At 33.0% G+C, this 7,973-nt stretch overlaps 1 pseudogene; it reads right to left on the reverse strand.

Moving 5' to 3' along the window:
- Positions 1 to 817: 817 nt before the first annotated feature.
- Positions 818 to 7,973, reverse strand: LOC147480806 (senescence-specific cysteine protease SAG39-like; annotated as a pseudogene).

The following is a 7,973-nucleotide window of genomic DNA, read 5'->3' on the forward strand; positions in this document are numbered from 1 at the left end:
TCCAACGCCTTTTGTTTAATAGTGTACAAAAACCACCAAAACCAAATAATTCCACACTCATCGTGCCTTCAACAATTTCTGCTCAATGGTGTCACATTTCATGAAGTACGTACGAAGGCAAGAAAGCCTACACGGATGTGGAAATTAAAGAATGGTTCAAGAATTATATTACCTACAATATATTGCACAACTTCGTCCTTAAACCAAGATGAGATCCATTCCAAATTCTTGCCGCCCAGACAGTTATAACTATAAAATCTGTTTTGAAGTACTTTTTTTGCACGCAATTAGGGATTATATTAAAAAATAAAAAATAAAAAATAAAAAGAATACAGGGTTTGGGCCTAACGAGCAACCGTTACAAACTAGGTACGTAGTTTCCCATTAAACAAAGCCTAACAGAATAACATGTTATAATACTAGAAAGTATATAAATTACCAATTAAGCCAAGCTAAAAGACCAATAGAGGCCTAATGGTTTAGCTATTGTTACAAACCAGGATGGTTTAGTCCGACCCGAACTCCATCATTTCTACCCACAGTTATCCAACTCTTACGATTTCATATATGCAGCATATCAAGCTTTTATCTTCCCTACTCGAAAAGCTAATAAAAATTTCAAGAAGTACACTGACGAGTACTATAACGATAGTGCATATCTATTTTGGTAAAAAGTGCGCTAGTGAGCTAGTCCAATACTCCAATGCCCATTGGGTAATATAGCCAATTTACATACAAAAACATCTTTTACATAGACTTATCAATATATATGCAAGTATAAAGCACTAATCTCAGACACTATATACTCGAGGTTTTCTTATTCTGCAGTTGGGTAGGATGCCATCATAGCAATACCGCAGATACCCTCTGCAGCGCCAATATCACGTTGCATTCTTATGTATCCATTCTCACCCTATGAAGTCCCCCAAGAGTTCTTCACCAACCAGTATTTGGTACCATCGCTAGCTGTTCCATAACCAACTGCGGTGACACCATGGTCCAATTGGGTGCCACACTCTCCTGTGAATACACCACTTGAGTAGAACTGGAAGTTTGATCCACTAGCATCAATAGCCACAGCAATCAGCTGGTTTGCAACTGCCTTTAACAGAGCTTTCTCGTCGTTGGCTGACACATCTTCATGACCAGTGATATTGGATGCATGGGAGGCTTCCTTCTTCTTATCACATGTTCCATCAATAGCTTTGTATGGGTAGGTTATAAACCAATTCTTAAACTTAAGCCAAGGATCTTGAATCGCATGAACTCACCAACATCATAACAATCATAAATCAATAATTAAACGTAAATAAACATACCTTAATCCATAGCTTTAGATGAATGAAACGTGTAGAACGGCGAAGGAGAACTTGTTTCTCACCCTAAGCCTTTTTTCTAACCCTAATGTGTTTTCTTAACATGACATAATACACAACTATGAGGCATGTGTATATATAGAGAAAAGGGGGGGAGAAGACAGTTTCCTTAATTAGACAATGATTCTAATTTTCCATAAAAATTAGACTATAATTGGAAACAACTTGTAATTGCCAAAATATTAATATGGATTTGGATACTTCATCATATAAGCCCATGTTTTGTAAACCATTAATTATACATGACATGTGTCTATCATGTGGGACAACTTTAGGGATTCAATAAAATCCAACCGTCTCCCACTTGGCCTACATGACAAGTTTTATTGAAAATATATACCTTATAATAGTTTTGTAAAACGACTCATCATGGGTTTAACTTAAAATAACTAATATGCGTACGAGATTTTCAAAAATGTATCCAATCCAATTTTCTCATTAATTTGGCCATCATAATGTCATTATCAAACAATTTACTAATGCGAGTCATAGCGGTCGTGTGTCATTTATGCATGTGTGCGACACCATTCCTTCCATGTACTACGTCAATAATAACTTGTTTAACATAACGTATAAGTAAGAAGTATAGGTCAATGTATAATTGCCTAAAATGTCCAGCAATGATAACTTGTTTCATTCATAATATGTACAAACTCCCACTAATGAAACAGAGTTGGCAAAAACATAAAATTGAGCTCTTAAGGTGTCTAATAGAAGAAACATAAATCATCAATGTATCTGTATAACCATAATATCATTGGTTGTATCAAAGACTTGTATTGTCGACATAATCCATAATCGTCTTTGATAGAAACCAAATGGTTAAGGACACGTTAGTTCATAAGTTGGCGCTATTATATAATCTATAGACACTTATTGTTTTTGCATTCCATAAGTTATCTCCAAATTCACCAGTTTAGTACCTCAATAATAGTTTGTCATTCTTAGAGAAATAGGTGCAACTTAAGTTCTCAGCAATTTAGAAATAAAGTTAACAAAATTCTAAGATAATATGCACACTATACATCGTAAATTGTGGTCTCAAAGCAAACCACGAACTCAACTTTATTAGTGGAAGTAGCAAGGTAATTTGCTTCACATTATTCCACAAACTTGCCCGTTCATAAATATAGTAACAAAACTCAAATTTACTATAAAAGGGAATCAACATAATCTGAGTTTGAACATTCAATCACAATCAAGTGATTCATCGTAATAAATGTGAACTAATAAACAAATATTACTTTAAAATGCATCAGTAGCTGAAAAAACTTAATATAGATAATATCTCTACAACTTTATTAAGATGTGTTTCATGAGACAACGCTAATAGTTATTGTCATTGATCTCGAAAAATTTCGATTTCAATCACATATGTTGCCTCATCAATATCTTTCATTTCAAAGTTCTTGAAGAGAAAAAATATCTGTTTTTATGCAATTAAACCAAGATCACTACTAGCTAACAAAACGTCATAACATACAGGATTGAAAAATATGCTCCCACTGACCTTCAGGTATACACACTAATCAATAGTATTTCTTTTAAAGCTGAAGAGACTAATGATATTGTTCAACTTAAAATATCATCATTGGGAAACTCGTTTATTAAGTCCATAATATGACTCTTAAGTTTGCTAACTATGTGTTCTTTTTATTATGAAGTTACATACATAAAAGTTCCATAATATTGTCTTTATAGTCACGTTCTATCTGTAAGACACATTTATAGCTGACTTTCTTGTATCATTTAGGCAATGTAACAATATCCTTAACTCCATTATGTTCCATTGATTTAAACTTTCTTTCATGGTGTCAATATAATTAGTAGAATCAATTTTTATCTTGGCTCATCAAAATGAAACCGAGTCTTCATAGACCCTAGATCATAATCAGATTCTTGTAGATATGCCACAAAGTCATTTAGAATTGTAATCTCTATATTATATAAGATTTTCCAAATACCATAATTTGTGCTTTTTCTATGAATGCTTCATTGATGAGAATTCCATTATGGAGTGTTTGATCATATAATCATTGTTCATTCATATTGAATAAATCAATATCATGAGGAAACAACAATTATTGTAGAAGATACAAGTATCGGGGCTTGTATTCAAACTTTTGTACTTTCTACATTTCATGATTGTGTCCTAGTTTTTCTTTAATAGACGTATATCATGATATGTCACTCCTACTGATTTCACTATTGTCAAAGGATCTAACGTTACCGGTTTCTACTGTTCTCGTGCTATGATTAGATAAATCAAATCTATATACCCTTTGGATTTTTCAAGATAACCAATTAGTATAATGTTACCAGTAACTTTTCTAAAATCCAATATACTTTTATGTGGATAATTTATAAGCTCAAACTCTGTTGGTATCCCTAAAATAGTAGATAACTTGAACTAGGTTTCCTTTTATTCCATAACTACTCAAAAGAGTCTTTGAAATTTTCTTACTGGAAAGCGAGTTCAGTTTATACACAACAGTACGTCTTTATAATTTTAAATATCCACAATAACTAGGGTAATTAGATTAACTTAACCTAATCCTAACCATGTCCTATAAAGTACGATTATGCCTTTCAGCAATATCATTATACTGTGGCGTTCTAAGTATTGTATATTTATCACAAATACAACGCTTTTCTAAAACTTCGACAATTATCACTCTAGGACATTGACATTTATCTTAATTTTCACCATTTCAATTTGGTTTGACAGTTTTCACTTGTCTGTTTAGTTGCTTACAATCTCAATAATGTAAATCTTAACGACTCACGCTGGTAGAGATTCATTACATAAGATAGGAACATAATCTTAATGTGAATTGTCATCTTTGATAATGTGAGAAGTATCTCACAACGAAATACAAAGTGCCAAAAAGTATATAAATGTCGATACTTATTGTGGCTTTCATTTCTTGTGTGTTGGTTTGTTTTCTATAATACACTCCACACATATATGAGATTAACAAATTTAAATTCGAATGACTCACATCATATGCTAATCTTTCTATAAACTCTTTCTCTGAAGATTTCTACATTCTTCATGTCACCACTAAGAAGACATGTCAGTCCTTTAGCTAAGTTCAACTCTAACTTTAAGATGCATAATAATAAAGTCCCTATTCGATAATCAAACAAGCATGGTATCTGTGGATATCCTATACTTATTTAACCAAAGAATGCATATTACCCCTTAATGTTTATTCAACCTTACATGTTTGGTCTACCTGTGGGTAACTCAAAACAATCGAATAAACAAACAACAATTATTGTCACTATTATAACATTCAAGAATATATATAGTTGGTTCACTGTGGTGAATACCAAACTATACGTAAAGTGAATGTTTTAAGTCAATATTCATGGACAAAGTTGGAATTACTGTGGTGAACACCAACTTATACGTAATATGAATATTCGACACCTTAGGTTTTGACAAGTAAAACTTTATGGTATATGAATTGGGACTTTAATAAACAAAATAATGCTCACTACATTAGAACTTTGATTATTAGCACAAATAACTATAATTTTGATTAAAATCTAATGATGAACATAATAGTGTCATTGCAATATCACCTGTGGGTGAGTACTACAACACACGAGGTGTTCACTCCATAATATTATGATGATGAATGTACATTATAATTATGAAACCACCTGTGGGCGTGTATCACAACATACAAAGAGTTCACTTACATTTAGGGCTAAGTCATTAAGTATGTCAAAATTAGATAGGTCTGCTACCTGTGGGCAGTCAATTCCATATCTAACTCTTTAGTACACATTATCACCCTAAATAAATTAGACCTGTAACGTTAATGATATTTACAACTTCTCAATATTGGTTTACTGTGGTGACTACCAAATGATTAGTTTTATATCAATTATTTTAACTTCATTATAATCTAAATGGATCCTTAATCATCATCATAAATAACATTATACAGTGTCACTAACAATAATACGATAAAATATTCACAATATCTTACTATTGGGCCACTGTGGCAGCTACCAATACAGTTTAATTTGTGAGTACCAAATCGTTAAATGACATTGATTAACGTACATAATCATAGTGAAAAACTAAACATACAGCGGAATAACGTGTGTACATTCATAATGTACAGGATCAAAATGGTTCACTGTGCAATTATCATTATAGTGGAAATTGATAGACATCAATAATATTAATAAACCAAAAGAAATATTCATTCTATCATATTGCATGCTTTGAACGTAATAAAACAAATAATGCACGCAAGTTTATAAGTCAAAACCCAACTTAGCAAGCTATAAAGATTATATAAACTTCCAACTTTAATATCGGAATTCTTAAAGCTTCAAAACCACTTTCAAGGTTGTTCAATATGTAGGGCTCGAAAAAAACTTTGTAATGACTATTTATACGTCAAAAAAGGACTTCAAATGAGTATTGCGTGTAAATGACGGTTAACGGGCCTAAAAGTAAAACTGGGCCTTCATAAATGGTCAAAAAGTGCCCTGTCCCTTATGGTCTAAATCTTACCCAGTTAACATGGTGAGACTGGACCGGTCATTATGGGTCAGATCTATCCGGTTAACCAATTCAGGTTCGTCTAGTGCATAAGGCCAAACCATACCCAATTCATTAATGGGCTGGGATTTGGGTTAAAACAGCTTACATCATAACAATAATTTCATTCCTTAAAAAGATAGATAATGTCATGAAACATCATGTCTTCTTCCTCAACTATAAGAAACGAATAAAAAATCATAGTGGGTCAAAATTGCAACTGTTGAAACCCAAAGGAATCTTAACGAGTTGATGATATCTTAATGATATCAGCACCTTCTTCCATTCAATAAAGGGAACAAGTAGAACCACAAAGCCCATTAGTAGGATTTTAATCTTCAACCCAAAATATAATGCACATGAACCTACCAAAATCAAACAGTAACCAAACTTTAATCCGTAAGAAAGAATAATACAACTTTGGGGAGTGATCCATTCATAACTGAAGTTTATCGAAACTTTAACTAAAACAACAGTAGCACGTACAACATTAAAACATACGAGATGTTATGTTGGTGATATATGGTTCTAAACATTAAAACATGCCTGGCCGTTTTAAACAATTATTATTATTCGGCATTGACCAATAGGAACATGTATCACCACACTTACCAAATAAGCACACAATAATCTCAACGTTCAATAGGAATAGTGCAAATAACGATCCATAAAATACCAGGTTTTGACGTAAAATGTCATTATATATCGAAATATCAAAAGTTCATCTTTTAAACGGGAGAAACATACGATTCACAACAAAGCCACTGATACCACATATAAACCAATTCTTAAACTTAAGCCAAGGATCTTGAATCGCATGAACTCACCAACATCATAACAATCATAAATCAATAATTAAACGTAAATAAACATACCTTAATTCATAGCTTTAGATGAATGAAACGTGTAGAACGGCGAAGGAGAACTTGTTTCTCACCCTAAGTTTTTTTTCTAATCCTAATGTGTTTTCTTAACATGACATAATACACAACTATGAGGCATGTGTATATATAGAGAAAATGGGGGAGAGAACAGTTTTCTTAATTGGACAATGATTCTAATTTCCCATAAAAATTAGACTATAATTGGAAACAACTTCTAATTGACAAAATATTAATATGGATTTGGATACTTCATCATATAAGCCCATGTTTTGTAAACCATTAATTATACATTACATGTGTCCATCATGTAAGACAATTTTAGGGATTCAATAAAATCCAACATAGGTAACTTCAGTGGCGAGACCATGATTTTGTACAATGAAATCAAAGGCGTCATCCATGAGACCACCTTCACAGCCTTGATCCTCACCATTCACATTACAATCAACGAGCTCTTGCTCAAACAAAGATATCAATTTACCTGTTGAGAGTTGGGTTATACCTTCCACAGAAGCTACAGTAGAGAATGCCCAACAACTTCCTGTAATTTTGAGTATTTTGACATCAATAACTTGTTAATAAACAACTAGAATTGAAGGTGATGCCTAATTAAAAACATAAGTACGCCAAAAAACCAGGAGCAGCAACTAATAGGTGTAACAACTAGATGGTGATATCTATAGCGTTTTTATCAATCTATGTTCACTTACCACATTGGCCTTGGTCCTTGATAGGTGTAACAACGGCTTTCTTTCTCCAATCCATGCTAGATGGAACTGCTTTAACATTTTCATACCTGAACAATGCCCCAGACTTTGGTTCAGGGGACTTCTTGTATCCATTTCGAGATGTTATAAATTCTTCATTGGTTTGGTCAGCAAAGCCATTGACACTTAGCACATAAGTTCGATCACCAACTTGCTTGTTAAAAGTATCAATGTACGTACTCGACGTTGGTTTTGAATATCTAGAAGCGCATCTCTTTCTCAACAGAGTCCATGTACACCGTCCATAATTGGTCATCCATTGCTCATGCCTATCTTCCAAAGATAATTCTTGGAGGTTACGTGACATAGCTTGAGGTGTATAGAGAGCCAAAACGACCAACGCCAAACTCATGCATTGCCATTTGAGTGAAGAAGCCAT

Source organism: Coptis chinensis, chromosome 8 (assembly GCF_015680905.1).
Source record: "Coptis chinensis isolate HL-2020 chromosome 8, ASM1568090v1, whole genome shotgun sequence".
NCBI lineage: Eukaryota > Viridiplantae > Streptophyta > Magnoliopsida > Ranunculales > Ranunculaceae > Coptis > Coptis chinensis.